Here is a 23,959-nt window from a genome sequence, read left to right on the forward strand (position 1 = left end):
TTCATTTTATAAAGTTTTCTAATGCTCTTAAGGAAGAATGTTGTTAATGCTCTTCGTATAATTCATGGAAAAAGAGGCAGGAGTGTTTATGTTTACAATATCATCCAAATATCTCATATGTTTATGCAATATTTCGTCTTATACCATTTATAATATTCCAATGAAAAGTGAAAATCGTACCTACGGTTATTATCAGCTTTCTTCTTCTTTCCACGTTCTATTATAATGGCACTGCTAACACATAACTACTAATGTATTTAAAATATCGTACGATGAAGTAATACACGGTTCTGAAAATTGTACAAATAATTAACACGTTTGTTTTGCGTTATTTTCCAGGAGAGGTAAATTCAAGTATACAACCTATTTTAATTGTCTCTTTGTCCTATCCAAGAATATGAGATAACGTATGCACTTCTAAACCATACGCCTCTGCAGTCAGATTCTTTGTTTGTGAAGAACTGACTCGCATTGCATCATAAGATAGTCCTTTAAAAATTATATACAAAAATACCATACTCCTCGCTTGTGATTGTAGGACTATCCTTTTGCGTATAACAGATGAAACACCAGAGCCAATTGCAATCCCTTCAAGAGACATTGTTACGGTAAGTTACACATCACACAAGAGAAAACAGTCCACATCTGAATTTGAAAATAAACAGATTCTATCTTCGTTCACAGAGACGGAATTCAGAGCAAAATATGTTCTATGCTGTAGGTTGGATATCTCTGTTTAGTCTTAAAGCGATAACACGCGAACCAGTTGACACACAATTGCCATTCTTGAACTGTTGGATTCAGAATTCGTAGCTCTATCGAATGCCATAGCTTTAAATTCATTCCTAGCCATAAGTATTGTGCGCGCAAGAAAGAAACTAATACGCGACGCTTCAGCGAGACTTCGCGACGATTTAACTAGGCAACACCGCTTCACTGTCACTGGCTAGTCGACATAGACCGGCCTGAACTAGCTCCGCCTTATATGCCTTCTTATTCTGAAAGCGCTTTAGTTCCCTTGTTATTAATGTTACCCCTCCTGTTCTATAAAGACTAGTTACGTTCCAAATGCCAAATCTCAAAACCTTATTCCTTTCCTGTGGTCGTGCCAGAGAATCAGTCCTATTCCGAGGCTTATTGTAGGTATTCGTAACAAGCTGTTTTTTTTACGGTGATGGGTTGTTAGCCCTTCGCCCAACCCCCAAGCTAGAGGACCACCCCTTATCGGCTGTCCACGACTGCTTATTCAATATATCCTTCGAAGAGGTGGAAAAATTCAAATATCTTGGAGCAACAGTAACAAATATAAATGACACTCGGGAGGAAATTAAACGCAGAATAAATATGGGAAATGCGTGTTATTATTCGGTTGAGAAGTTCTTATCATCCAGTCTGCTGTCCAAAAATCTGAAAGTTAGAATTTATAAAACAGTTATATTACCGGTTCTTCTGTATGGTTGTGAAACTTGGACTCTCACTCTGAGAGAGGAACATAGGTTAAGGGTGTTTGAGAATAAGGTGCTTAGGAAAATATTTGGGGCTAAGCGGGATGAAGTTACAGGAGAATGGAGAAAGTTGCACAACACAGAACTGCACGCATTGTATTCTTCACCTGACATAATTAGGAACATTAAATCCAAACGTTTGAGATGGACAGGACATGTAGCACGTATGGGCGAATCCAGAAATGCATATAGAGTGTTAATTGGGAGACCGGAGGGGAAAAAGACCTTTAGGGAGGGCGAGACGTAGATGGGAGGATAATATTAAAATGGATTTGAGGGAGGTGGGGTATGATGATAGACTGGATTAATCTTGCACAGGATAGGGACCGATGGCGGGTTTATGTGAGGGCGGCAATGAACCTTCGGGTTCCTTAAAAGCCATTTGTAAGTTTTAAGTTATTTTACGACGCTTTACCAACATCTTAGACTATTTAGCGTCTGAATGAGATGAAGGTGATAATGCCGGTGAAATGAGTCCGGGGTCCAACACCGAACGTTACCCAGCATTTGGGTTGAGGGAAAACCTCGGAAAAAACCTCAACCAGGTAACTTGCCCCGACCGGGCCACCTGGTTTCGCGGCTAGACGCACTAACCGTTACTCCACAGCTGTGGACGTTGAAAAGGAACAGATTTTGGTAACATAATACAAATTGTACATTATGGTAATTTAAACAAAAGAAGGTGGAACGGCCGAAGAGATAACTTCAATAATTGAAGCCGAAACGAACTCCACAGTGTACAGTAAGCTAAGACTTGCAAAAGACGATGATGTAATTGAATTTCTACTCGTTTTCAACCCAACACAGATCCATCACCTTCACCAAGGTCAACGTGGCTAGTGCGTTTTGCCTGTGGAATACTTTGTTCCAGTTCACTGCATACAGCAGTGACAGTACGTGTCGACCGGATGAAGAACGGGAACCTTAGTTGCACCATCTGAATTATTGGCTAACTGAATTCTTAAACTGAATTTCAATTCAGGAATTCCTTCTCGAAAAGGAACATTAAGACTTGATTTATTTCGTATCATTCGTAGGGTCGATCTACACAACATCTTATTTAGGCTGAGTCCGCATATTTCCATGTAACAACCAGTTTTCCCTACTTAAATTAATTTAGTGGGCGTGTTTGTAAGGAAAGTATTCTAAATTTAGTGGGATACGGTTACCTATAGCGGGCATACAATGTTATTGCGATTGAGGTAGTTATGAAAGCGTGCAGCACACCACAATAAAACGAACTTAATCTTGTCTTACCTGGTTTCTGTTGCTATTATCTTATTGGAATATGCGGAGCTAATTTGTGGCAGAGCCTGGTAACTTCCTTTATGGACCCCAACTCCCACGCCACGCTCTGCTCACTTGTTTATTGCCCAAGAGTAACGGGATTGACATGCAACCCAAGATACCGGCTCTTACAATGCTTACAACCGAAGTTAGGTCGGGGAATTCATCTTGCATCCTGAAGGGGAACGTTGGTGCAGAAAAACTGCCTCACAGCCTCTTTGCAATTAAGGCTTATGTAAATATTGAGTGTACAGATCTTTGTTTATCATGCAGATAGTCCGGGTTCGAATCCGGATTAGGCCTGGGATTTTTCATTTAAAAATCTATAGCGACACTCGGGGCTGACTGTTCACACCTGTGGAGTAACGGCTAGCGTGTCTGCCCGCGAAACCAGGTGGCCCGAGTTCCAATCCCGGTCGGGGAAAGTTACCTGGTTGAGGTTTTTTCCGGGGTTTTCCCTCAACCCAATATGAGCAAATGCTAGGTAACTATTGGTGCTGGACCCTGGACTCATTTCACCGGGATTATCACTTTCATCTCATTCAGACGCTAAATAACCTGAGATGTTGATACAGCGTCGTAAAATAACCCACTCGGGGCTGACAAGATCACAATTGGAGGTTTTCTTGGGGCTCTCCTGTTTCCCCTCTGTAGCCATCAATAGTATTTTATTCAACCTCGATTCCATTATAACTCCATAGCAGTTCCCGAACATGTACTAGCTCGTAGGGCCACCGTTGTGGCTCAGTCGGTTAAGGCGCTTGCCTACCGGTCTGAAGTTGCGCTCGGGCGCTGGTTCGATCCCCGCTTGGGCTGATTACCTGGTTGGGTTTTTTTCGACGTTTTCCCCAACCGTAAGGTGAATGCCAGGTAATCTATGGGGAATCCTCGGCCTCATCTCGCCAAATACCATCTCGCTATCACCGACGCTAAATAACCTACGTAGTATGCAAATCTAGTCTTTCAAGTAAAGCTCCCTGTAGAGCAGATTTGAATAATTTCAAGGGAAAAATTGTTCCGGGGCCGGGTATCGATCCCGGGACCTCTGGTTGAACGTACCAGCGCTCTGCCAACTGAGCTACCCGGGAACTCCACCCGACACCGTCTCAATTTTTCCCTTTATATTCACACAACTCGCGTGGGCTGACGAAACGCCAGAGACCCACATCTAGTCTAGAAACGTGTTAATATCTTCAATTTGATTAAATAAATTTATAGCATATGTGTATGAATTAATCAACCTATATTATATTTGTATTCTATAATTTTGAAATATATATTAGTTCTACTTTTCACGTGCGATATTATTCTTCTCTTGTGTTAATATGATATTATATAATTCCATTGCCGCTGTAATTATATTTTAGTTCCTATTTTATTTTAATTATTTATTTTTATTATTATTATTTTTTTACTTTAATATTATATCTGAACTGCGACCGACCACGAGCGCTGCTCATTCGGTCTCAAATTTTGTTAATACTACTGTATCTTCTTTTTATATTGCTTGTATTATTTTATTTCTATTTCCCTTGTTTGTTTTGTAATTATATTCTTTATTCTGTATATTTAAATTTAAATAAATAAATAAATAAAATAAATAAATAGTGCACACAATCCCTGTGTGACTTGGAATAGTGGTTTTCTGTAAACGTACACAGTGACGTATATATTATGCAAATCTAGTCTTTCAGGTAAAGCTCCCTGTAGAACAGATTTGAATAGTTTCAAGGGAAAAATTGTTCCGGGGCCGGGTATCGATCCCGGGACCTCTGGTTGAACGTACCAGCGCTCTGCCAACTGAGCTACCCGGGAACTCCACCCGACACCGTCTCAATTTTTCCCTTTATATCCACACAACTCGCGTGGGCTGACGAAACGCCAGAGACCCACATCGAGTGCACACAATCTCTGTGTGACTTGGAATTGTGGTTTTCTGTTAACGTACACAGTGACGTATATATTATGCAAATCTAGTCTTTCAGGTAAAGCTTCCTGTAGAGCAGATTTGAATAATTTCAAGGGAAAAATTATTCAACCTACGTAGTAGTTGATACAGCGTTGTAAAATAATCAACTTAAAAAAAAAACTAGCTCGTAGCTTTGGATTGTGGTACCACCTTTCATATACAATGCAATACGTATGTAAAGAAAGAGGTAAATATCCAGTGGCGAAGCTAAAGTGTAAATATTTTATTTATTTATGTATTTATTTATTTATTTATTTATTTATTTATTTATTTATTTATTTAATCTGACAGGATTAAGGCCATAACGCCTTCTCTTTCATCCTACCAGATAGCACATATAAATATAAAAAAGAAATACAAACACTGATGAGAATAATACATATTAAATTAAAGCCCTATAGAGGGTCAACGGAGTCAAAAGAACACTATATAGCTCTCATCGAACTAATACAAGAAAAAAGAAAGAAAAATAGAGACAGGAATGATGATAGTGATAACTGATGATGATGATAATAATAATAATAATAATAATAATAATAATAATAATAATAATAATAATAATAATACTTACTTACAAATGGCTTTTAAGGAACCCGAAGGTTCATTGCCGCCCTCACATAAGATCGCCATCGGTCCCTATCCTGTGCAAGATTAATCCAGTCTCTATCATCACACCCCACCTCCCTCAAATCCATTTTAATATTATCCTCCCATCTACGTCTCGGCCTCCCTAAAGGTATTTTTCCCTCCGGTCTCCCAACTAACACTCTATATGCATTTCTGGATTCGCCCATACGTGCTACATGCCCTACCCATCTCAAACGTCTGGATTTTAAGTTCCTAATTATGTTAGGTCAAGAATACAGTGCGTGCAGTTCTGTGTTGTGTAACTTTCTCCATTCTCCTGTAACTTCATCCCGCTTAGCCCCAAATATTTTCCTAAGCACCTTATTCTCAAACACCCTTAACCTATTTTCCTCTCTCAGAGTGAGAGTCCAAGTTTCACAACCATACAGAAGAACCGGTAATATAACTGTTTTATAAATTCTAACTTTAAGATTTTTGGACAGCAGACTGGATGAAAAGAGCTTCTCAACCGAATAATAACAGGCATTTCCCATATTTATTCTGCGTTTAATTTCCTCCCGAGTGTCATTTATATTTGTTACTGTTGCTCCAAGATATTTGAATTTTTACACCTCTTCGAAGGATAAATCTCCAATTTTTATATTTCCATTTCGTACAATATTCTGGTCACGAGACATAATCATATACTTTGTCTTTTCGGGATTTACTTCCAAACCGATCGCTTTACTTGCTTCAAGTAAAATTTCCGTGTTTTCCCTAATCGTTTGTGTATTTTCTCCTAACATATTCACGTCATCTGCATAGACAAGAAGCTGATGTAACCCGTTAAATTCCAAACCCTGCCTGTTATCCTGAACTTTCCTAATGGCATATTCTAGAGCGAAGTTAAAAAGTAAAGGTGATAGCGTATCTCCCTCCTTGAGCCCGCAGTGAATTAGAAAAGGTTCAGATAGAAACTGACCTATACGGACTCTGCTGTATGTTTCACTGAGACACATTTTAATTAATCGAACTAGTTTCTTGGGAATACTAAATTCAATAAGAATATCATATAATACTTCCCTCTTAACCGAGTCATATGCCTTTTTGAAATCTATGAATAACTGATGTACTGTACCCTTATATTCCCATTTTTTCTCCATTATCTGTCGAATACAAAAAATCTGATCAATAGTCGATCTATTACGCCGAAAACCGCACTGATGATCCCCAATAATTTCATCTACGTACGGAGTTAATCTTCTCAAAAGAATATTGGACAAAATTTTGTACGACGTCAACAAAAGTGATATTCCTCGAAAGTTATCACAGTTGGTTTTGTTCCCCTTTTTAAAAATAGGTACAATTATGGACTCCTTCCATTGTTCTGGTACAATTTAATACTACTACTACTACTACTACCACTACTACTACTACTACTAATAATAATAATAATAATAATAATAATAATAATAAATACATTACATATTAATTGTCAATTTTACAACAGCATACTGTTGCAATATTTACTAAGTTATATGTCATGGGTTAAGCCGAAGTTGCGCAATCTGACAGGTGTTCAACAAGCAATTCTATGGACTAGAATGTGATTTTTTAATCTAAATTTGAATTTTTATATTGTCGACAGTCTCTGACATGGTCAGGGAGAGAATTCCAGAGGCGTGGAATCGATATGCTGAAAGATGATAAGTACTGTAGAAGGATGTTCTGTTCAGAGGAATAGAGAGAAGGTACATGTTCCGGGTTCGAGGTAGTGAAAGGTAAACAAAACGAGATGCTAGGTAATAGGGTGTGGAGGTGTGGATGATTTTAAATGGTAATAAGATGGAGTTGAAGAATCTTCTTTCTTTAAGTGGATTCCAAGACAACAATTTTATTCTAGTGACGGTGTTACGTGATCGAATTTTCTAATGTTACATACGAAACGAACGAAGATATTGTGAACACGCTGTAGTCTACGGGTAAGATCAGTATTTAGATTCGTGAATAGAGAACCGCAATAATCGAAGTGGGGCATCACTAAAGTTTGGATCAGGTTCTTTTTAAGGCTGAGAGGTAAAACGTTGGTTAAGTATCTGAGAGAATGAAAAAGTATCAATTGAATTCAATTCAGTTCAATTTATTAAGTCACTAGCCTAAACTTACAGTAACAGGCTTCATCACAAATACAGAAGGGGAAAAACTTACATTTGAAAATACACATATAATTGAAAACAGTAAAGTTTAATTAGTATGAAAACACAAAATATTTTGAAACTCTAAAAATTAATAAAAACAATTCACTCTTAATATATTATTTGTAACTAAATGTAAATAACTTTATGTAGGCCTATTAAAAATCATATGGATTTATTATAAAAAAAACCTCATCTACAGAGTAGAAAGGATTAATTAAAGTCAATTATAAAATCTAGTTTTGAAACTATTGGCTGGTAACTTATAATATTGACTGGGAAACTTGTTACATAATTCATCCCCATGATAGAAAAATTTGTATTAATTTTATGTAATCTATAGTCATTTATTAACGTTCTGCTTAAGGACAGGTCTTTCACTGCAAATCCAACTTCCTCCCGCCTTTCCTATTTTCTGCCTTTCTCTTTGTTTCCTCATATGATCCATATATCTTAATGTCTTCTATCAACTGATATCTTCCTCTTCCCCGAATTCTTCTCTCGTTCACCATTCCTTCCAGTGCATCTTTTAGTAGGCAGTTTCTTCTCAGCCAGCAACCCAACCAATTCCTATTCCTCTTCCTGATCAGTTTCAGCATCTTTGTTTCCGACACAGCTCCATTTCTTTTTCTGTCTGTCCACTTCACACGTTCCATCATTCCACGTCAAACGTTCCATTCTTCTCCATATCCATATTTCAAATGCTTCTATTCGCTTCTCTTCACTTCGTCGTAATGTCCATGTTTCTGCCCCATACAATGCCACACTCCATACAATGCACTTCACTAGCCTCTTTCTTAGCTCTTTTTCATACTCTACAGTATGGAATATTAATTAGTTCATTGTCTGTAATTTCATGATCATGTAGCCTTATATTGGCTACTAATGAGTAACTGTCTATATTGTCGAGTGTAAAGGAGTAGGTCGTGTATATATAACTGTTAATGTCTGTGATTGTTTGAAAATTGGTCGGAAATGTTCAAGATAGTTTGATTGACATAGAATTCTAATGGCATTGTTTTGCAGAATCAAGACACTCCCAATTTTGCTACCATTTCCCCACAAAATTAAGGCATACCGGATTATCAATTGAAATAACGAAAAGTAGACACATCTTAAATAATTTTGAGAAACACAATTCACTAATTTCTTTAATAAATATATAACTCTTGATAACTTTGTGCATATATATATTCGATATGCTTTTTCCCATATTAAACTGAAGTCTATAAAAAGTTACAGAAATTTGGTATAGTTGGTATAGTTGTATGTTGTCCTTTTTTTATTAGATCATTTAGGCTAAAAGTTGTGTTGATAGTCTTTTCATGATTAAGCAAAAAACCATTCGATTCAAACCATAAAGCCATCTGTGACAGAATATCATTGGTTAGAGCATGTAATTCATTCAGAGCAGAGCTGGAACATAGGAATGTAGTGTCGTGAATTACTCGTTCCTTGAAACTAACCAATTGCAAGTTGTTTAACCAGTTTATTTTCAATGACGATTGTACTGAGATAACTTAATCTTTCAATCTTCATTGAATTACGAATCATGTTACCTCTTCTTTATAGGTGGTATGAGAACGATTGCTGACTATTATGATTTTCATGAGATCTGCAGGGAGTAAATTCTTTTCTTCACCTACACATATATTCTTTAATTCAGTTTATAATAATTCTTTGTTAAGAAATGGATATGTGAACAGAAGGTTATTTCATTTCATAACAGAAAAATTTGTTTTATATCCCACAAAGCTATTTTGGTCTACCAATTTAACACATTTTTATCTTTTTAACATCTCCAGAAGGCATTTCCATTTCTACAATCTGCTAGGACTTTTTCTGCATGTTGCTATTGCTTCTAACAATGGTTTTGCTGTTCCAATGACTACTTTATTCTTTATAGCAGATCTCACGAAGCCAAAGTTTCTATAGAATTGCGAGAAATATTGGTCACTAATGGGAAATATGTGCATTACCTCAATTCGATGCACTTCAACAAAACATATACAAAATTTCAGACATGTTGTATTTCTATTTTGCTCTCCTGCTGCATCAGAGAGAAGTATGCCATTTTCACACGAGAAAATTTGCGGAGGTTTCATTGAAGGCAATCATATAAAAATGATGCCAATGAATTCACACACAGTAAGGCTGTACGATAGAATACTTGTGAAAAACACTCTGACATTGCATTGACCTGACGTCTAGCGTCACAATATTACAATGGAACTTGGACGCTATGTTCTTCGATTACGGTGGCACATTTAAGCCGATTATTCGAAAAAAGGGCACATAGTCTTATGTCCCTTTCTTGTTATCCTGACCAATAGCGGCACGATATCGTAATGAAACCTAGAGAGTATGTTCTTTGATTATGGCAGTACATTTAAAAACAGTATTCGGAAAGTGGGCACATAGCCTTTTGTGTCTTTCTTCTGACACATGTTTCAATTGTTAACGGCAATATGTTTGTTAAGCGACAGTAGCACTGAGTTTCTAAAATAAAAGTGGCCTTCCCTCGCTCTTGGTAGTATGAAAATTTTACTTAGACGCTTAGAAAGTTGATAGTAAGAGCTACTTTCTCGTTGAAGTCCAGGAGCGCTTCTTATATAGCCCTGCTCCAAACGTCAATATTGCCTTACTTACTTACTTACTTACTTACTTACTTACTTACTTACTTACTTACTTACTTACTTACTTACTTACTTACTTACTTACTGGCTTTTAAGGAACCCGGAGGTTCATTACCGCTCTCACATAAGCCCGCCATTGGTCCCTATCCTGAACAAGATTAATCCAGTCTTTATCATCATATCCCACTTCCGTCAAATCCATTTTAATATTATCCTCCCACCTACGTCTCGGCCTCCCCAAAGGTCTTTTTCCCTCCGGCCTCCCAACTAACACTCTGTATGCATTCGCCCATACGTGCTACATGTCCTGCCCATCTCAAACGTTTGAATTTAATGTTCCTAATTATGTCAGGTGAAGAATACAATGGGTGCAGTTCTGTGTTTAACTTTCTCCATTCTCCTGTAACTTCATCCCTCTTAGCCCCATATATGTTCCTAAGCACCTTATTCTCAAACACCCATATTTATTCTGTGTTTAATTTCCTCCCGAGTATCAGTATTGCCACTTTAAAAAATTGCTTTTTTCTCGAAGCTACATTTTTAGATGTTGAAAGTGCTCCATGTGCATACAGTTCTCACTAAATTGAATGAAAATATTCTTGCGTGTCAATGCATATATTATCTGAGATCTAACGTTGATAAATCCTAAGTAAGTGCTAAGAAGAATATTATGAAAATAAAATCAAAATTTGAATACTAAATAATGTCTGATTTAAAAAAAAATTATGGTGTCTAAATTAATCCATATGCTATGAATTTCTCAACGTTAAAATACAGAAATTACATATAATTAAATAAAGAAAAATTAATTAAAATTACAAATATACGCAATAAACCATATCCTCCCATATCCTATGAATTTCTCAACGTTAAAATACGTTTCGTGAATCAGGATCATATGAGAAAAAAAAAAAGACTTGCTGCATCAAATGTAATGCGAATGGAACATCATTATCACTATTATATTACTAATTTGCATAATTCAAATGAAATTAACTTTGAAACTATCTGTCCGATTGAGTTGAAAATTTGCATGCACCTTATGCTTAGTACATCTAACAAACTGTTAAAAAATAAAGAAATTTGAATACGATTTTAAAAGTTTTAAAACTCAGTCTTAATGTCACAAGATATTAGAATTTCCTGTGTTGAAACTTTAACAAAATTGTTAGAACCTGAACTATGGCTGGCATAAATTACGCATTAGATACAAAAATTATTGTATTTAAACTTTGTACATTATAAGAATTAATGATTTCGAAAATTTACCTCAGGACAAATTTTTCTGAGGTACAAACTCTCGAAAACAGTTATCATAAATATATTGAATTAAATCCGCGAGAGGTTAGAATAGGCCTACACAATGGAAATATGCCTCTCTCTCTCCCACGCTACAGGTATTAGACTCAATTATACTAAAATTTTATGTCACTTGTTTTTTTCAGTCACTAATGGGGGATATGAATATATAAAGCCACCGTGAGTAGAACTATACAAAAAGTATCTAATGCTATAGAGAGACTGAGAAGATACGTAACGGTGCCATGAAATGAAGAGGGGCTAAATGTTACGTTGCTTAGACGTTTCTGTGGTAACCTCTTCATGGCAATTGAAAAATTAATAATCCGCACCCATATGTCACCCTCTGCTTCGATTTGCACATCTCTTTTTCTTGCATTCCAAAATACCTTTATATTTCGTTACCAATTCCACTAACAAAGGCTTTTCTATATTAGTTACATTGGATCCTCTATTTCTTTTTAATAATAAATAACAATTCCCAAAGAGATCGTATATTTTTGCACTATTTTCTATTTTTTTAAATCTGATCAGAAGAGCATTGGTTCAGACACAGCCTTTCTGATTCATACTGATCTCAATTTTCAAAAAATGTTGGCTAACATCCATCTGGAAATCTTTGATGTGTTAATAGATTTTTAACATTCGAAGATTGGACATAAAGAAGGCTGTAAGTGACAAAGAGACAAACCGTAGAAAACAGGGCTTTCTTGTGCCACTAGTAACGTACTCGTAATATACATTTTGCACATCTATGAGAAAAGCTAGGCCTAAAGAAAATTACAATGGGACTATCATTTTTCCTAGTTTATTGAGTCAGGGACAGAGATTATGATTATGATGATTATTATTATTATTATTATTTTTTTATATTATTGAAAAAAATAATTTTCAACGATGTTGGTACTTACAGCCGTTTTTACGTCCGTTTTTATTTGTTGTTGAAACTGGCTCAAAGTGACCTATAGTGTTGGATGAAGGTAATGAATGAAGTAACTGAATAAATAAGTTTGGTTTCATATCAGTTTGTATTGTATAGATTCATTTTCAGGTTTCCAGACTCGTGAATGAACATTGTCCTTCAAACTTTCTTTCATATTTCTTTGGAGACCTTACGTTTAGTGTCAGATTGAATAGTCAACAAATCCTTTGGTATTTACTTGGTTTATTTGTTAAGCACTGATTATTTCTACTTCGTACATTTTCAGAACAGATAAATGAATGTCAAATTCTCTTGTTTACTTGCATTTCTAGTTCTAATCTCATGCTTTGAATGATTTTGGCTCTGGAACGCCACTCTCATGTCCATCTGTTAGGCCTATACAATTCAAGTACAGTACCACAGTCTAGTATATATAATCACCAAGCTTGAGTTTATGAGGGTACTAGGAACAATAGACTGTGCAGGTACTATTTCGCATTGTCTGTAATGAGGCGATAGTAGCGATAACAACTATCTATGGATGCATATTTACTACGTGCTGAGCTTCGTGACTGTATATAGTAGACTGTGACAGTACCCTAAGTTACACTTCAGACACGATTAAACTGTATATAGAGAGAAAACAAGGTCTTTTTGAAACGTTTAGGCAAACTTTAGAAGTGTGTTCTGTTGGCACTGAGGAGAAAAAATAATTATATGAACCTAAGATAGAAAGCGTGTATTATCCATAATCCTTTAGTTAACATAATAATAATAATAATAATAATAATAATAATAATAATAATAATAATAATAATAATAATAAATGTATTCATTTAATCTGGCAGAGCTAAGGTCAGCAGGCCTTCTCTTCCGCCCAGACAGATTCAAATTAAATATAGTAGCCTTACCTATTACAGTAATTACAATAATATATAGACCCTACAAAAATAATATAAAAATGAGTAGGTCCTAGTAGTAGCAAATAATAAAAGTAAATGTAAAGAATAAAATTTAGAAAAATAATATTAGTGAAACAATAATAAACAATGTCGATAAATAATAATAACAATATGCCTAATAATAATAATAATAATAATAATAATAATAATAATAATAATAATAATGAGGTAATTCAAATATTTATCATGTAATATACATAACCATTAAAAATTAAGATAATTGAAACAAATACTAAATATATGCGCACAACATAGAAAATGTTGGAAGCGATCTCCTTAAACAGTACGTAGTGAATTTTTCTCGACGTTGTATAGTCTTCTTGACGAGAGAAGTCAGCAGAATTTCAAACCCGAGGAAATCCATCCACAACACTATCGCGAAGAATGTCTACGTCAGGACCCTATGTAGTACACTTATATCCTACATACAATCTTTCTGAAGACTGGAGAGAATGGAAGTGTGAAATCAGGAGAGCGTGTGGGCTATGAAGTACATATCTACTAATTCACGACTATACTGCTGTTTTCAAGGTAATCCCGGACAGCTCGACTAAGAATAAATATAAACTCCATCACATACCAAGTCGCTTATAGCAGAGTGTCTCCAATGGTACGTCTGTAATGCAAGTAACTCGTTTTCCAGGAGTTGTAAGTAATTTGATATCATTGAGATTATATATGTAACTCACATGACAAGTGTGTCCAAACCTATAGTTTGCTATGAACTTATTTTATCCTTAGCGTCAGTGAAGTACGATCGATCACAAAGTTGTAGGGCATTCTATTAATTTCCTCAACTACCGTCTGTACATGGTATTGCATCTTTATTGAGTAGCGTATTGATAACAAATAATTCTAATTATTTATTTTATAGCTCTTTTCAGTCAAAAGAGATTGGATGACGACACCGCATTATGGAGTAATGTTGAAAAGATAATTGCCACAGCTGTGTTATTGAACACATGCTCAGTAGAGTGTGGTATAAATCGTATTACCTGTTTCATTTAGAGAGAAGCTATTAACAGATTCATCTAAGACTAGAGCAGTGTTGAAGATACAGAAACCTTAATGGATTGCGATCTTTTTCTGTAATTTGTTGAGTATGGTATAAATCAATAAATAAATAGTACATTATGCAACGAGGCTATAATGGTAGTAATTAAGACGCGAGTATGTTTATGAAACTCGCTTGCGCTCGTTTCATAATTTTCATACGAGCGTCTTAATTACCATTATAGGCAAGTTTCATACGACTTTTTATGCTCGACCCTATTTCTAACTTGAAATTATTCATAAGAATTCATGTTATTCTTATCTGACTGAGGAGCGGAACTGACCTTGTGCAATACCTCGTAAATTGTAAGATGTGCGCAGACGCGAAAGTATTGATTTCTTCCGAGAAACAAATGTCGACATTGACCTTGATATAATCTAGAGAGTAAAATAAACATTAATCTTGATATAACCTTGAAATTGAATTAGACATTGAAAAACGAGATGACAAATTGATTTTATTTGAATATTATTTACAATTAACGCTAATTATTATAGCAACAGAACTGACTTTATTTCAAATATAGGTGATTTATTGTGCAATTGGTGAAATGAATTTGCTGGAATGTACTTTGTGAAAGGCTGCAAGATGACAGTGAATAGATGTTAAATTGTGTGTTGTTTTTTTTTTTTTTCGACTGAGTTTAATATTGTATTTGAGATTTAAATTTTATTTTGGATCGATTCTTCTGCGACAGTATTGGATTTCCAGCCTCCGTGACGTTTCAATGTTGTGATGTCGCCGCCAGCGTCTACTAAAATTGTCGCAGAACTTCTGCGAAAGCAGTGGCCTGTGTATATCCCAGAATAATCGATACTTGCGCTTTCATATTGCTACAATGGTATTTTCTGATTGGTGGAACACCTTAACTTTAATGAATAGGTGTACTTCAATGAGGTCCATTAAAGGACTGCTATCAGGTGTATAATTACTACATTTCGGCATGGTCGAGCATAAAAAAGTTTATGCTTCACTACAATAAAATGATAAGTAATTCATATTATTGAATGTTATCGTTACACCCGAATTATTTTCATGAATGTGTTAGTGAAGCAAATCTGGATAGCGTGTACAATGAAAACTCGTTTTCTTCCCCACCTCGGCGGATATGTCACTAATTGCAGGTTGGAAACCGGTCCACGAAGGAACCAGTAACCTTTCTTATCTGTATATCTACTGAAAACTAGGAAATATGTTCTTGAAGGTAAAAGAACTAAAATGGTCCATTGTGTAGAACATTAACCCCATTAAAACATGATTTCTCACAAAGACGACAAAAATGTTACTCATGATTCATATAGCCCATTTCGAATCTTGCTGACAAGACACATTGCACAGACTTTTAATATCCGTTTTATTAGGTTATGAATCCTACTTTGTCGTCATAATCTTCTATAAGAATAAATATTAAGCACTCCTAAATTCACGTTTTTAAATGACTGCGAGTTGTCTTCCTCGAGGGAAATGGCAACAAAGAAGTTCCCTTAAGAAATAAATCTCAGAGCATTCCAGGCAGGGTTATATGGTAAATTTTGCTATAAATTATGATGTTGCAATTAAGTTTCCGCAATGCCACCGCGAAAGTTGTATTTCATTATTCAGCTTCGTCCTGGATTGCTTACGAATCAATATATTTTGTTTCTACCGTCTGTAGAAGTCCTGATGGTGTTACATAAATTTTGGATGTATAATAACAATGCCTTATTTTTTTCCTGGTACAGTTAAGGCCGTGAGGCCTTCTCTTCCACTCAACTAGAGGATAAAAAGGAAATACATGATAATATAATGTTAGTACAACAGAAAGTTATACGTAGGCCTATACCTAAGACAAGACTGAAACAGAAAAATATGCAAAAGCCAGAGGATTATCGAACTTTTACTTACACTAGATGACAAATTAAAATACATGATTAGGCCTACTTTATGAACTAGTTACATTGTGAACTTTCATATAGCTATATCCAGGGAAACTGCGCATTCTAAAATAAGATGTTTCACTTTGGACTTGAAAGCGTTTAAGGTCGGGCAGCCCCTAACATCTGTAGGTAATGAATTCCAAGAACGGATAGTGTCTATTGTGAAAGACGAAGAATACGCGGAAGTTCTGTGGAGAAGGAATGACAATAGTGTCATGTCGTGACCGGGTATACAGATTATGTCTGGATAGATTATGAAATTGTGATGCAAGTTATTTCGGGGGTATACTTACAGAATTTCATATGAAATTCACACAAATAATGACCCCAACAATTCAGTTACAATGACAATATTCTATTCCTGTCTTTTCTCTTTATTTTCCTTTCATTCTTTGTGTGAATTCTGTTGAAAGAAATACTTTTTTGTTCACGATGTGGAAAAAACTAACCATAATGTTTCTAAATAACGATAAAAAATTACATTTTAGAACCATGTTGTATATTTTTTAATATTCCAATTACGCCGTAGATATTTTACAGTGTTTCATAATAGTACATTATGCAACGAGCCTATAATGATAGTAATTAAGAATCGAGTATGGATATTTATGAAACGAGCGCAAGCGAGTTTCATAATTTTCATACGAGCTTCTTATTTACCATTATAGGCGAGTTTCATACGACTTTTTATGCTCGACCATATTTCTAACTTGAAATTACCGGTATTCAGATGTATACATTTTATTTGTAACTGACAAGATCGGAAGTGACCTTGTTCTAGGTCGTGAATTGTGAGATGTGCGCAGACGCGAAAGTATTGATTTTTTCCGAGGAACAATAATGTCATTGACCTTGACGTAGTCCCGTTAAACTTGATAATATTATAATATTATAACCTTGATTATTGAATTCGACATTGAAAAACGAGATGACAAATTGAATTTATTTGAATATTATTTACAATTAACTCTAATTATTATAGTAACAGAACATAACCTTCTGCGACAGTATTGGATTTCCAGCCTCCGTGACTTTTCTCTTTCGATTGCATATCCGAGAATAATCGATACTTGCGATTTTATAACGGTAGAAAGCTGACCTGTCATGGCTGAACAGTTGTAACCTGAGTCGTCATTGACTGAAAGACCTGACCTTTAATGAGTAGATGTACTTTAATGACATGCATTAAAGGTCTGCTACCAGGTGTATAATTACTACATTTCGGCATGGTCGAGCATAAACGCTTTTATTCCATCTTCAAGATAAAGTATGTGGCAAAGTGAGCCAAGTATCCCGCTATGAAAGGCTAACCCTAATAATTGAATCATAATTATACCAGGTTGATTGACGAGGATTTACCTCCACTTCCGGAACTTTTTTGCGAAGATATTCTGAGCAAAAAATATCATATAAACATATGTCCTAATTTAAATATTTTCAGAGCTACACTAATTTGAAGTTGTTTTTAAAATACCATTATTCTTTAGTTTTAAGGGTAAAAGAATATTACAGATAAAGAATAAACTCTTCAGGAGTATCATTTCTACAATTAGCAAGTATTCTGAAGCTAAAATTGTGTTGTGAATTCCAAAGTTGCTTCGTACAGATTTTTTTTTCTTTCGATTTTTAACTAGAAAATTATATTTTTCTTATGCATTTATCACAACATTTGTTACAAATCACGCCAATCATAAGTTCTTTAATCCTGTACCATAGGATGCATAATTAAACTGTAAAGAATCAAGTCCCTAAAGTCGTATGATTTGTAACAATTTTTGTGATAAGTGTGTAAGAATTATGCAATTTTTAGTTAAAAATTGAAAAAGAAAATCTGTAGAAAGCAATTAACAACACATTTTAGCTACAGAACACTAGCCAATTAAAGAAATTATATTTCTGAATAGTTAATTTTATATTTGTAATATTCTTTTACCCTTAAGCTGAAGAGAAATTGTATTTTACTAATAATTTCAAATTAGTGTAACTCTGAAAATATTGAGATTCGAACACATGTTTATATGACATTTTCTGCTCGGAATGTCTTCGGAAATAACCTCCGTGACTGACGGTAAAACCTCATGAATCACTGTATAGGTTGGAAGGGGACCGATGCACCAAAATTTAATAGGTCATTCTACATGTTAAATGTAACAAAACTTTTATTTCACTTTTCTTTCAATTAATCATCGTTAAGCAGGAAAAAAATAGTATTTTGCCCAATGTTTGTAGTGCTCTAATGCGGTGATGACCCGAGAGAAAGGGCTGATTGCTATACAATCATATACTTACTTAAAAATGGCTTTTAAGGAACCCGAAGGTTCATTGCCGCCCTCACATAAGCCCGCCAGCTGTCCCTATCCTGTGCAAGATTAATCCAGTCTCTATTATCATATCCCACCTCCCTCAAATCCATTTTAATATTATCCTCCCATCTACGTCTCGGCCTCCCCAAAGGTCTTTTCCCTCCGGTCTCCCAACTAACATTCTATATGCATTTCTTGATTCGCCCATACGTGCTACATGCCCTGCCCATCTCAAACGTCTGGATTTAATGTTCCTAATTATGTCAGGTGAACAATACAATGCGTGCAGTTCTGCGTTGTGTAACTTTCTCCATTCTCCTGTAACTTTATCCCTCTTAGCCCCATATATTTTCCTAAGCACCTTATTCTCAAACACTCTTAACCTATGTTACTCTCTCAGAGTGAGAGTCCAAGTTTCACAACCATACAGAACAACCGGTAATATAACTGTTTTATAAATTCTAACTTTCAGATTTTTTGACAGCAGACTAGATGATAAAAGCTTCTCAACCGAATAATAACAGGAATTTCCCATATTTATTCTGCGTTTAATTTCCTCCCGAGTGTCATTTATATTTGTTACTGTTGCTCCAAGATATTTTAATTTTTCCACCCCTTCGAAGGATAAATCTCCAATTTTTATAATACAATCATATTGGTAAAAATTACCTGAACGTTAATGTCGTGAATCTTTTTTTGCACATTAAACCGTTAGGCCTTGAATTTAAATTTAATAATTGCACAACTCGTTAAAATAAATCTTGAAATAGCGCATTGTCGCGCGTCTCCGATCGAGTACAGCAGAGAGGGAGGGGAAGGTAAGGAGTGCTGGCTGTGCTTGATAGAGTTATTGCAGGAGCCGTGATGTTGACAAAGGCTTCATAAAAACATAACGATTTCCTCTAAATCGGTGAATGTTAGATAAAAAAAAATTATTTCGATTTTTCAAATCTCTCCTCATGATTTATTACTAGTTTCATTTTGGTGCAGAGGTTACCATCCATTCTGTATATTTTTTGAACAAATAATTCAGACCTATATAGAATTCAACGAAGTCACGAATACCATTGCAATCTCCATAATTCAACGAATTGTGCTAGTAGGTTTCTCCAGTCGTTCCTCCTGACAACCACATGAACATGCTATCAGTGCAACTGATTGGTTACTGTCGAACGCTGGGATTGTGGTAGCACGAATAACACGAGTCAACAATAATTCAAAAATTTGAAATTCTCTCTACGTCTTACACGGTAAAAGTCTTATATCTCACGGTATTAACTGAGCCGTTTTCATAAGCGGCATTTGACAATGCGACGGTGGAAAGATTTACATTTGTTCGTTGGAGGATGGCAACCATTATATTCCTCGAGCCAGGTAGCCTATTCTTAAAGGAAGAGAATGGTTGAATTTAAATTGTTTCCGAATTGATGCAGAATGTTCATTTTTATTTTTAGAAATATCATTGCTGCAACAACTTAAATTCGGCATTAGCTTTAAAAAAATGCAACGCAAATTTTGAAAACTAGGATACAGTAGCCTAATTCACTAAAATGGATTAATCTCAGCCATTTTTAAAGATCATTTAAAAATTTCTGTGACTTTTACCCCTAAAAGCACGATTTTTAAAATATCTATAGCACAATTTTGATATTGGCTTTCAAAAAATTGAATTTTATGGATGCATTTTAAAGGTACTTTTATAAGAAATATGAATGCATTTATCAAATGGAGCAGTTTATTAAAATAGATATACCTCCTCCATTTGTGAAGATAAATTTAAATTTCCTATGACATTTTATTTCTAAAAGCACGGTTTTCAAAATGTCTATAGGACAATTTCCATATCGGATTTCAAAATTTTAAGAAAAGCAATTGAATTTTAAGAATTAATTTTAGAGGCACTGTTATAGAAATATGAGGACATATTTTTCAAATGGAACAAAATAACAAATTTCTGTCACAGAGAGAAGTTTCTTAATAGCCTAAAGAATGTGTGCAGTGCCTATCAAATATCATGACTGTAGCATTAAGAGTTCCGAATGTATATACCTACTGTAACTTTCTGTATGGAACGAAGCAAAACATTAAAGATACGGGAAACTGCAATGAAAGCTTAGTGTAATTTAAACACCTGTGACCCCCAGAGTTTTAAAAATGCCGTCACAGGAGCCGAGAAGGCCATACTGTAAATACGCGTTAAATTTTATATAGGCCTAATATATTTTTTACGTATTAGAGTATTTCGAAGAATTTCTTTTACTAGTTTTCCACTGTATTTAACCATCAACTCACTTTAATTACTTAGTTTTCATAGAGTGTTCAAATCGATCTAAATACATTTTCTGTACTGAATACGATCCCTGTTTTCATGCAATTTTCGATACGTATTGAAAACGATCTGAGTACGGAAGCTGAAGTTTCGAAAGTAGTTATGTTGGTTAACATGTCATCGACATATTAGCATGTTGGTCACTCTGTAGGCATTAGCTATAAACAATGTTGCGTTTTCCAAATGAAGCGCATGGAAACTTAATATTCTGGTTGTTAATGAATAATGGTAATATTGACTTTTAGGAAAACACGAAATACTATGTTTTACAACACTCTTTTTCAACATATATATTACCCTCGCTGTTGGTAAAACAGCTGACATATCAAACAAATGACGATCGATCACGCGCTTAGCGTATTGAGATCGTATTGAATACGATACCCGTTTTCATGGAACTCAATTCGAATTGAATACGATCCGAGCTCACTTTTTAGGTGTAGGCCTATCGACCTTGAGACTCAGACCGAATTCAATCCCGTTTTCATGAAGATTTCAGAAAGGTAAGTGTATTCAGATCGACCTGAATACTCCATGAAAACGTAGTAAATGTCAGAGTTCTCTGTATCCGCAGAAAATAACAAGTTTAGGTCTATAGAACGATTTTAAAATAACGCAATGTCACAGTTGGGAGCAAAGGAAACCGAACAAACTGAATTTGCGTGTACGAATTATATCGATCAATGTTCGGATCAAATTTATGCATATTTAGAAAACAAATCTAAAATTATTTCAATCATCCACTATCATACTATACTTACTTACTTACTTACTTACTTACTTACTTACTTACTGGCTTTTAAGGAACCCGGAGGTTCATTGCCGCCCTCACATAAGCCCGCCATTGGTCCCTATCTTGAGCAAAATTAATCCATTCTCTATCATCATATCCCATCTCCCTCAAATCCATTTTAATATTATCTTCCCATCTACGTCTCGGCCTCCCTAAAGGCCTTTTTCCCTCCGGCCTCCCAACTAATACTCTGTATGCATTTCTGGATTCGCCCATACGTGCTACATGCCCTGCCCATCTCAAACGACTGGATTTCATCATCATCATCATCATCATCATCCTTCACGAATTAGGCCTTTGTAGACCTGTTTCGGCCCCATCTAGCAGTCTTCTTAACGGTCTTCCTGGTCGATGATGTCCTCTAGGTTTATATTGCATCATAATTTTTGGGATTTCTTGAATTTTCCATTCTTCTTACATGATCTAGCCAATTGAATTTGTATCTGGTGATTTTTTCTTCTACTGACTCTACTTCTAATTGTTCTAAAATTTCTTCATTCCTTTTTCGGTCTAAAAGAGTATATCCTGCTGTTCTCCTGAAAAATTTCATTTCCGTTGCTTTGATTCTGTTCATGTCTTTTTTATTTAATGTCCAAATCTCGCTTCCGTATAGAAGGGTGGGTAATGCTAGTGTACTGGATTTAATGTTCCTAATTATGTCAGGTGAAGAATACAAATCCGAGGCTCATTTGAAGGATTCCTAACAAGCTGCTTTTTACGGTGAAGGGTTGTTAGCCCTTCGCCCAACCCCCAAGCTGGAGGACCACCCCTCATCGGCTGTCCGCGACTGCTTATTCAATATATACACAGCTACCCTCCACATCTGGAGGTCGTCTCCTCGATCCGCAACCTGAGGACGCGCCATGCCGTGGTGATAGGGACTCACAATACAGGGATCATACTATACTGCTCTCTTAAATTGACTGAGCGTGTTGGGAATTAAATCAATGTCTTTCCAAAACACTCTATGAAAGTTTTCATATAAAACAGTCTTTATCTCGAAAAGGAAGCAAAAACGAGCAAAATTATATTAAACTTTTTGTTTGAAATATCTCAAAGAATAATCTCCTGAAATTATTTACATTATTTACTATTCACTCTGTAGGCTATACTATGATATATGGTATATACTGTACGAAGAACTGGTGCTGACAATGAGTTGCTGAATTGAAGACTCAAATGCTATCAGAGAAAGAGATTGATTACTGATTGATCAGTTTTCATTTCGCATTGACGCGAAAACTTATTTGCAAGCTCTCGCCTAACCTGCACAACCAACCACCTTTCTTATGCTAGGATGGACTTTTCCAATCAACTTCGGTTCCGGGAAATTAGGTAAAATCTTCTTCCCTCTTCTTCTAAGTAAGATAGATATTGAACGAACTTACCAGACCAGTGTTTCTAAGAGATTTTATTGTTTGTTTTACATTTTAAATGTCATTTTTTTGTATTTTTTTCCGAAATTGTTATTTCTTACAGTTAGTAAGGCCTACATGTATTTTTATTTTAAACGTACGCAAAATACTAAAAATGTGCCCTTGAGGCACGAACATAGCTTTTAGGCATTTATAGGTATTTATGGCTAATCTAGGCGTTGTAGGATCTTTAGAATTTTTATAGGGGGACCCTGTATACATGAAACGTAGAGATATCTGAATAACATAGTCTAGGACGTAGCAAACAAAATAGGTACGGAGCTAGAAATCCGTTCCCTAGTCATAACTAATTAGAAGGCAACATCGCAACATCTGCTACGGAATACTGCTTTATAAGCTAAGATTAATGACATAATAAGCATCTCGTTAATTTGTTTATTTAGCTCGGACGACATTTATTACAGATGTGGACGAGATTTGTATTCAATCGCCAATTCTAACGTCTTTCGCTTTCGATTATTGTTTCATCTTTAAGGGAAATATATTAGTCAGCCTATAATCCTTTGAACAAACACAATTGAATGTTATCTCGTACTATAGATGCATGAATGGTGCTGTTATTTATTGATTCCCATATCCATTGTTTAAAGATTCCGGTGCATTGAGAGCTATCACAAATTAAATTCTGTTCAGCATGATTAAAAGCTCCCGCTTAGGTAACATAAAGCCATACGAGATTAATGATTGAATTTAGTGGTGAGACAGTGGCCGAGCCGGACCGGTCTTCCAAGTATGACAATCGGTTACAGGTAGCCATTTAACAAGCACCCTGTAATGTAAAGTACT

Source organism: Periplaneta americana, chromosome 9, assembly GCF_040183065.1.
Source record: "Periplaneta americana isolate PAMFEO1 chromosome 9, P.americana_PAMFEO1_priV1, whole genome shotgun sequence".
NCBI lineage: Eukaryota > Metazoa > Arthropoda > Insecta > Blattodea > Blattidae > Periplaneta > Periplaneta americana.